The sequence below is a fragment of the Cydia fagiglandana genome, chromosome 17 (assembly GCF_963556715.1).
Source record: "Cydia fagiglandana chromosome 17, ilCydFagi1.1, whole genome shotgun sequence".
NCBI classification, from domain to species: Eukaryota; Metazoa; Arthropoda; class Insecta; order Lepidoptera; family Tortricidae; genus Cydia; species Cydia fagiglandana.
The window spans coordinates 363,410-373,553 of record NC_085948.1 but is presented as its reverse complement, the minus strand read 5'-3'; the positions used below and the strand labels follow the sequence as shown (position 1 = coordinate 373,553).

Below are 10,144 nucleotides of genomic sequence, written 5' to 3'. Positions count from 1 at the left end.
ATCCTGATATTGCATGATCAGTCGTTGTGGTAATCCCAAAGGATTATGGTTCGCCTTATTTTCGGCATAGTGGACATTTTTCGACAAAATTTGGTTCAATCTCCCTTACAAAAACGACTACTTCAAATAAACATCGATATTAACTTACAATGTTCCATACATACAGCTAAGTCGACATACAAACGATACTCTTCCGATGTGAAAACTGGCTTAGCAGGCTGTTCCGAGCGAGATAGCTTAACACAACACTATCAAGTCAAAAAGAACCAAACACATTAAATTTTCAATTATTGAAAAACATCCTAAGACCACTTCACCCGTTAAGCAAAGATAGACTTTGCAAGACTGTCACAGGGTTGGTTTTCGATTGGAATGTAGTTGGATTTAGGACGTTGAAATGTTACAGCGTAATCGAAAGCGTTATCGAAAAACATCTTAAAACTACTTCGAGCACTAAGCTAATTTGGACTTTAGTTTTAACTCACAAGGTTGATTTTTGATTGTAGGTAGCCGGGAGTTAAGAGGTTGAAAAGTTAGCTTTGGCAGCAAGCAACTCGAATAACCGGTCGTGTTTGGAGGCTTGTCGCTGGTCAAACAGGGTCATCAACGCGTTGTTTTTTGACTTGAAATTGTTTTTTTACAAATTGGATTACATGCAGGGATGCGACGAAACTTCTGATATTGTAAATGTATAAAAATAACTTTAATTGGTGTTTATGTTTTGTTGTATGTTTTTTTTGGGTTTTACTTTATGGTCATTATTGCCGTAATAAAAAGGTTGAATTTTAAGACCTGTATAGTTTATTCTTACGTCTAACAGCCGTATTCATAAACAGTTAGAGCATTGATCATCAGTTGATGATAACCGGATGTCACAAAATGTGATTCATAAACACTTTTTAGCGCTAAACAGTTGATCATCTCTTTATTAAATCCTCGGAAAGTTACGGAGCCGTGGACCCTTCTTTATCTGCTTATTATCCCTAAAATACAAGATGGCGGTCACAAAACAGCTGATTTTGACAAGACAGTTTCACAAATTAGTGCAAACGTCGATGAGACTTGTATCGTAATTTAGTGATTTGGGTGTTCTTTTTGTTTAAAAAACCTCTAAATTTAATAAATGAGTGGTTTAATATGTGTAAATAAGGAGATAAACCATTACATACCTAGATATAGTGCGCAAATAGCGGGAAACCTGGATATTGCGCCTTTGCTAGGAGTTTTTTGCATGATTGTGTGTCGCATTCATCAAGATGCAAGCAATTTATGCGATACGAGCTGTTATACATAAGACTAGACTTCACGACTGGGGCACCGGCGTCGGATAAAGCACCTCACCAACCTATATACCTATCATTAAAGAATGAAAACTACTACAGCGCAAAGAAGTGAGTATACCTACTTTTCTTACATACTCATTACCTGCCATAAAACGTTGATTTATTATAAGGTCACGGTATTCTCAAGCTCTAACTAAAAGGTATTAATTGCGCACATTGTACATAGGACCCTGTAAGGCCACTCACAGCAATACTGAAGATACTTAATTGAATAATATGGGCAGGTATATAGGTACCTTTGTTGTGGGACATATCATATTCCAATTTGTAGGTATCATTATCACTAAAATATAATATACCTATCAAAATAAACTATGCCAACTACTTTGGTTGGATTTCTATGCACTTTTAACGCTGCCACTGCACTGAATGCTGATTTCTGTGTTGAAGTCCACACTGAGCAGAGTTAATTTTTGACATTGTGATAGATAAATAAAACAAGTTCATGTATTTTAAACTGATATTTTTATTATAACATATCAACATATTGCATGTGTTAATTTAGGGAAATTAAACAACCCACTTAAATAAAACAATTTTATTACATTTTACAATCATCAAACTAGTTAATATTTTTTTCTTTATTTCAGTACAACCAACTTCATTTGCTGGCTGGTTAGATGCCAGAACAGTGTGGCCACCGGATTGTGTAGCCAGCTCCGGACAATAGCTGATGATGGAATACTCACAACCTGAAAAGAACACAGTTTCAATTAATATATTCAATGAATCAACCTATATCATCTTTTATTTTTAGTTTAAGTACAACATCCTAATGGATATGGCGATATGGAATAATTTCCATATTGTTGCAACAACATGTTGTGGTAACTATAGGGAATAAAGGATGACTCACGTTAGACCGGGCCGTGTCCGGGCCGGAGCTTCCGACGCATAGTTTTCTATGGAAAGCATCACGTGATCGCCTGTCATGTCATATAAAAATAAGCCCCGGAAGCTCCGGCCCGGACCCGGCCCGGTATAACGCGAGTCATCCTTAATGGATCTCCATCCAGGCAGAGATTCTGTTGTTGTTTGTCAATACCATAGCTATCTCACAGCAAAACTTAAGAATTACATACATGTCTGTTTTGTTCATAGTTACATACTAGTACTTGTACCTAGCGTACCTACACTGTTTCTTACCGGCAATTGTAGTTTGAAAAAATGAAATTATACAATAATAACAAAGTTATGAATTTAAATTCTAATATACTTTTAAACAAATAATTAACCTACACAGGTGTGTTATGATTGATAAGAACATTATGTAAAAATCATATTGATATCTATGTTGGTTTTAAATTACATAACCTACCAACAGCGACACTCCTGTGAATAATGAACATTTCTGCCTCATTATGAATTGTGCAGTTTGCCTTTTAATGCGGCTATTGGCTGAGATGTTTCACTGCAAACATTGTCACTGTCTAGTTGCATATATAAGCGCTTAACTCTGCGCCCAATCCAAACAAAAAAGGTTTGAAGATAAATCGCCACTTCACTGAATTGGTTCCATCGTGGTTGGTTAAGTATGTTATCCACTAATTCTAATTATAAACAGCTCCTAACTAGCTTAGTTAGCTCTGCTCTTCTAGAAAACACCGATAGTAAGTCAAATGAAATGTCAAATTAAAAATGAAGAGGCCGTAATTTTTTGGGTGTCGAGTGTATGTTCATAAAAATACTTCCACATTTTACGTTAAGTAATGAATAAAACGTGGAAAGGGAGGAGGGAGGCCTTTGCCCAGCAGTGGGACACTCTAGGCTCATATAAAATATAAAAATGAATAACCAAACCTTGCTCACCTGATTTATCTTCAACGATCATTTGATATGAATAGTGTCAATATCGTTCGTGTTTCGCCACCAGAACAAAATGTGTTGGAATCCGTGGTATCACGGTGGCGATGGCGCGCAGGCGGGCTTGCGGTGATTTCTTGCTGTGATTTCTCCAATTCTTGACTCCGTCCTCTTTACCTCACAATATATTGAAACTATAACCAATAACACATAGGTTTATCAATATTGCTTGCAAAGAACTCATAATTAGGTACTTGTAACTTTAAAAAGGAAACATGTCTGATTATCAGACTGTGATATAGGTGGTTACTTACCAAGTTTTGTAAAATTTCCAGCCGTGCAATATTATTCATATGTTTTTGTGATGCAGAGGCTATTTTAATATATAATAACCCAGAAAACTGATCAAAATTGTACATCGTATTGTGCAGGATTTTACGATTTACCGCTAGTGTTGCTGTCAAACTTTTTTTTAATTTAATGTTCAGCCATATTTTTGTCTATGATGTGCCAAGATGCCAACATAACGCGTCTAATCTACTTATTAGTTAAGAAGCCCCTAATAAACGTTTATAAATCATGGTTCTTATCAACGGCTTATTAAGCCTAAACAGCGGATTAGCTAATAAGCTGATCATTCCTCATTTAAGGATTTTTTTATGAATACGGCTGTTAAGTCTTTACGACACAAATAAAAAATATGATTCAAAAAGGTACAGTGACCCGCAGTATTTGGCACAACAAATAAGATCGTGTCAGAAAGCCTACCGCCTATAAACGAAAAATCAAAAACGTTATCTGCCTCTCTATCGCTCTTGCATATCCTAGCGATAGAGAGGCAGATAAAGAAATTTAGTTTTTCGCGTTAGATCTTTAAGAAATCCTTTATATTTTAATGATATGTATCTCTACTTTTTACGATGTATGTTTGGTAAAATGAAACATAATTACCATAAAACGTTTTCACTTTGTGTACCTTGTTGTAACTTGTAACATTAATTTTATTTATTTAGGACTGGCTCGAGGTTTCCACGATGAGTCAAGTTGTCAACAAAACTTTGACCTGATGTTTATTTAAGGATAATGTCATGGAAAGGATTATTTTCGTACACTTAAGTAAAAGAATCTTGTAGATAACATCTATTACGCTTTTTTTAGGTGAATTTCAATTGATTTAGGTGCCGTGTCTCGTTGATTTCATTTGTGCCAAGCGCTAACAATATTTTGAATGCACTTTCCAAAAAGCGGTTGTTTAATATGAATTTAACAAGTAGATAATCGTGTCAGAAATGATTCTTAATTTTTTTATTTATCAAGAGCTGGTTTGTCTGATTATCGGTAATTTACTAATTATTACGATTTAGTCATATGTAGATGCGTAGTTATTATTTCAAAATTATTAATTTTCAAATTTATTTATTTTGCTTATAATATACATAGACTAGTACTATAAGTTGTATAACTCAACGTGTCTGCACAGATAGATAAAAACATTAAGTTAAAGAATAACGCAAGAAATTGAGATAATAATTATTCTACGATATAGTTATTTAATTATTTATTTATTTGCTGAATACGGGTTTACAAAGGTGTACAATAACATATTAATTAGTTCAACCATACCCTGCTTGGTGTAGCATGCAAAATTTAAAGTATAGTCGCACTAACACAAAATTATAACATAAAAAATATATGTGTATGTTATAAGTGTATGTTATGTATTGCGCAAGACGGTGTCAACATCAACTTATAAATATAAGTTTTTAATTTAAATTACTTAATAAATTTGAACCACGATCGGCAACCCTATAAAGTTGTTTTGCCACCGCCTTACGCGTCTTTTTTCTGTCCGGCATACATTATGGACATTACCATAATACTTGTACATGTACGCGTGACTTACATCACCAAATTATGGCTTTGTTTCTATTTCTGTTAATAAGGAAATCTGATAAATGGCGCAGAATACAGAACCCCTAGTGTGAATTTCATTTGATAGCGTGACGAGCGTTCGCGTTCGCGTTGTTTATTATTATATGGGATTTTAAACAGCGCGCCTAGCGGGGCGTTTTGGAAACTCAATATCCCCTACAAAATGAAACTTAACCCAAACGCGTAGCAGAACGTAATCATAACAATATAAACAAAGTTAAGGTTATGTTTGTTGGTTGTTTTGTTCGTAATATTGTTAATAAAATATAGAATGAGGCCCGACCTCGAGGGAGCGGAAGCGAACACGGCAGCGGAAAGCGGAAATGCAATAACAATAAATACTGCCTTATAACAACGAACGGTGGACTGAATAATGAAAGCAGTTATTAATTATTCGTTTATTCTGGCAGGATTTTACAAGTATTTAGGCAACATTAACTCCTAGTGTAAATGACGAGGGTTCACGTTTGCGTTATGTCTATTTTTGTATGGAACTCAAAATCCCATACAAAATGACACTTAACTAACGCAAACGTGAACGTCACGTCACGCTATCGAATGTACACTAGAGGTGACTGTATCCCTAGTGTAAATTTTATACCTAAAGGATGACTCACGTTAGACCGTGCCGTGTCCGGGCCGGAGCTTCCGGCGCTTACTTTTCTATGACATGACAGGTGATCACGTGATGCTTTTCATAGAAAACGATGCGTCGGAAGCTCCGGCCCGGACACGGTCCGGTCTAACGTGAGTCATCCTTAAATGTGATGTATCTCCTTAAACCGCTGAAACCTACCTATTACGTTCTTGTACTCTTCCAACTTTTCAGGTTTGCATCGACTTTGAAGTAACAAAGTGTCCAAATGTCACAAACAGATATTCTCAATAGAATGGACAAAAGCCATCACAATATTATATCACCTTTCCTCATCACAACTATCTCCCTTGACCAATTTTTACGTACCAACTTATAATAGCCTCGGCAGGCAAAGGGTTAACTCCGTCCATCTAACTTATCCAGTTACTTTAACTAGATTAGTTGCGAAAGAACCGTTGTTTGAAGGCTCGGAGTTTTGATTGAGTCCGCCAACTTGATCAAACTACAAATTGTGTAGTGAGTTTGGAACTGTAGCGGAAAAGGTGAAACTATTAGGAATTGACAAATCACATTAAATATTAGGAGTTTCTTAGGAAAATTGCTTAAACAAGCAATCAATCAATCAATAATTTATTTATTTCTTTGAATGTGGTACATTAGTCTTTACTAATGACACAATTTTGTTCAGCACATCCTGCCCGAATAGGCATAGAACGGAAATGTTGTTGTTGTTGAAAAGATTACATTTATATATATAGGTTATAGGTTATAGGATATCGCGGGCTTGTTTTCCGCAACTCGACGTCTATTATTGCGCCTATTTTGCGTGATGGGATGGCGGCACTATTCCTGCCAACCCAACTCCACCAAGAAGCCTAGCAGACCCTTAATGTTGCCGACGACTTCTGGGAGAGACCCCGGTGAGCCGAGGTGTTGTGCCCGGTATTTTGCCACCCCTGGGCATTCGAGAATGACGTGGGCGGCTGTCTCCTCTGCCTCCATGCATGCTCTGCAGAGGGGGCTATCTGTAACACGTAGGGTTAATAGGTGTTTGTTAAATGAGGCGTGTCCAGTTATTGCCCCAGCTAAAAGCCGGAGCTGTGGTCTCTTCAGCTGTCGAAGCCTCCGCGACAGATTGGGGTTGAGTGTCGGGAGGGCTTCCTTCGCCTGCCTGCATGTGCCTAGGTTAGACCAATATTGCTGGTGTTTTACCTTGGTGTTGTGTCGCAGCGTGTTCCGGAGCCAGGCATATGGCAGAGGTAGGATTGGCTCAGGTCCTGCCACCTTCAGTTCCGAGCCTCCTCTCGCCAGGATGTCGGCTGCATCGTTACCTCGTGAGTTGCTGTGTCCTTTGATCCACTGCAGAGTTACGCCATTGGTGGTACATACCTCTGACAGAGCTTTGTGACATTCGTAAATTAGCCCTGAAGTGAAAGTATAACTTTGTAGAGCTTGTAGTACTGACCGACTATCAGAGAGTATGGGGATGGGGTAGTCCATTGCTTCCCTTGAGACGATTGCGTGTGCTGCCATTATAATGCCCATACATTCCGCCTGGAAGACTGTGTTATGGGCACCAAGTGGTGTCGAGATGTGTATGTTTAGGTCCTCTGAGAAAACCCCAGCGCCAGTGCCTGACCTTGTTTTTGATCCGTCCGTGAAGATTCTCAGCTCCCTTGGGTTGAGTCCTTCATGGGGTTCTTCGTGTAATTGTTGTATTTTGTATTTTTTGTCGAAGACGAACTGCTTGGGTATCCTGTCAGTCACCGCTTCTATAAGCGGTTCCTTACCTATGGCCTCGTAGAGGATTTCGGTGTGTGGCACCCTAGGCGGTCTCCAGAGATTAGATTTTTTGAGACGTACCGCCGCAGCCAGCGCTTCTTGTTGTATGAAGAGGTGCAGCGGCGGCAGGCCCAGTAAGGCTTCCAGGGCCGCGGTTGGTGTTGTCCTCATGCAGCCCGTTGTCGCCATACAGGCCAACCTCTGGAGTCGTTGTAGTCTAGCCTCAACAGTGGATAGTTTGGTGCGTGGCCACCATACTATCGCGCCGTAGCTTATTATTGGTCTTATCACTGCCTGGTAAAGCCATAGAGTTAGCCTAGGAGTTAATCCCCAGGTTCTACCCACCATTCTACGACATTGCCAGAACGCGACTGTAGCTTTATCAATTTTGCCATTTAGGTGATTACTCCAATTCAGTTTGTTGTCAAGTATTACCCCTAGATACTTTACCTCTGCCGATAGTTGGAGTTCTGTATTGAACAGTTTGGGAAGGTGGTAGTTTCCCAAGTTGCGTTTGTTGGTGAACATTACCAGCTCCGTCTTGCGGGGATTGACTGTGAGTTCGTTGTTAACGCACCAGCGCTCCACGATGGCTAGTGCAGAGCAGGTAACATCGCATACCGTACCTGAGTGGTTGCCGCTTGTTAGTATCACTATGTCGTCAGCATAGCCGATTGTGTAATAGTGATTGTTGTTTAATGTTGTTATGAGGTCGTTCACCACTAGGTTCCATAGAAGTGGCGATAGAACTCCCCCTTGGGGGCATCCCTTTGCCACTACTGCCTGCTGTGTCTCGCCTGTCCCAAGTCTTATGACCCTCTGGCTCAACATGTTGTTTATCCATTTGGTCATGACTGCATTCGCACCATGTCTTACCAGTGCTGCTGCAATGCTGCTGAACCTAGTCCTGTCGAAGGCTCCTTCTATGTCTATAAAGGTTCCTAAGCACATGGACCTGTTTTTAATCGCTACCTCAATTTTGCTTACCACTGCATGAAGTGCCGATTCTGTAGACTTGCCAGGGCTGTAGGCATGTTGGTTGGGATGCAGGGGCACGTTACTCAGCACTCTCTCCCTCAGATGCCTATCGCACAACCTCTCCAAGGTTTTAAGCATGAATGAGGTCAGGCTGATGGGCCTGAAGGATTTGGGATCTGAGTAATCGCTTTTACCTGGTTTCGGTATGAAGATGACTTTGACCTCTCTCCACCGCTTCGGCACGTACCTGTGAGCCAGACAGGCGCGCAAAATGGTCAGCTTCAAAGTGAGATGCCTCCCGCCCCACTTAAGTAGCGCAGGGAAGATCCCGTCCATTCCTGGAGATTTGAAGGAGTCAAAACTGTTTATGGCCCATTGCGTGTGCTGCGGGCTGATTACCTCATGTGTCTGCTGCCACTCGTCCTCCGACGGAGTGGTCTCCTCCTCCTCCCAACTTACTGGGTGCGATATCACGCAGTCCGGGAAGTGTGTTTGCACCAGGACCCGTTCCGCCTCCTCCGGTGAGTTGGTGAGAGAGTTGTCAGGCTTACGTAGGGATCCCAAGGTTATGGTTGAGTTGTTGGAGAGAACCTTCCTTACCCTATTAGCCTGCATGGTGGTCTCAATGTCTGTACAGAATTTGCGCCATGAGTTTGTGCTTCTGTACCTGAGTCGTTTTTTGTACTTGGCCTTGGTGGACTTGTAGTTATCCCAGTCCTCGTCAGTGCCAGTGTTCATAGCTCTGTTTAGTTGTCTCCTCATCTTGCCCCTGAGTCTCTCCAGCTCAGGTCCCCACCAGTTGTTCTTCCTTCCACTTCTTGTTGATGGGGTAGCTAAGGGACATGCCTGATGGTAGCAATCCAGGATGGTGTTTGTAAGGGTGCTTACCTGTTCTTCTATCTCAGCTATGCCTACTATCTTCAGGGGACCCTCCTGCTGTTCCAGTACTGTGTTTAGACGCAGGGTGTAGAGGTCGCGATTAGTCCTGCGTGGGTCCCTTCTAGGCACTGCTGTGAATGTTTTTACCTGAATGTCGAATCGAATCCATCTGTGGTCTGAACATGACACCTCCTCCGATACATGCCAGCCTGAGATGTGTTTCGATGCTTCTTCAGATGCTAGGGTCAGGTCAATGATTGTTCTGCTGCGTCTGTTTATGAATGTTGGTTTCGAACCTGTGTTAAGGAGGTTGAGGTTCGTGGTGAATAGGTACTCGACAAGCTTCTTACCTCTCTCGTTACCTGTATCCATGCCCCATAGGGGGTGGTGTGCGTTCGAGTCGGTTGCCTCGATGAGTTCGAGCCCCGCCTCTTCGCAGTAGTTGACCAGCCTTGTCATGTCGTGCGGTGGTGGGTCGTCCGCCTCCGGCATGTACACAGAGGCTACGACCATCTCCTGCATGCTGGTGTCTTGCGCCCCGCGCAGCCTTATGGCGCACACGTCTCTAGAACAGAAGCTCGTTAGAGGTTGCACATGTATATCTTTAGTTGTGTATATGCAGGCCCGGGGATTATCCGGACCCGAGTAGACTGTTAGCTTACCTCCTATGTTACGGAGACCGCAAACAGAGCCCCTTCTGACCCACGGCTCCTGGATCAGAATTACGGCTGTTGTGTTGACCTCCAACCACTTCCGGATCTGAGCCGTTGCGGTTTCGCTGTGGTGGAGGTTGGCTTGGAGGAATTTACCAATGGGCGAAGGGGGTTCC

General features: G+C 41.3%; 1 long non-coding RNA gene across 1 annotated transcript; it reads right to left on the bottom strand.

Moving 5' to 3' along the window:
* Positions 1-1,463: 1,463 nt before the first annotated feature.
* Positions 1,464-3,541, bottom strand: LOC134672768 (uncharacterized). The gene is made up of 3 exons (XR_010099386.1): positions 3,461-3,541; positions 3,153-3,340; positions 1,464-2,035 (listed from the first exon to the last, which is right to left on the bottom strand). It is a non-coding gene; the product is annotated as an uncharacterized LOC134672768 (long non-coding RNA).
* Positions 3,542-10,144: the final 6,603 nt, after the last annotated feature.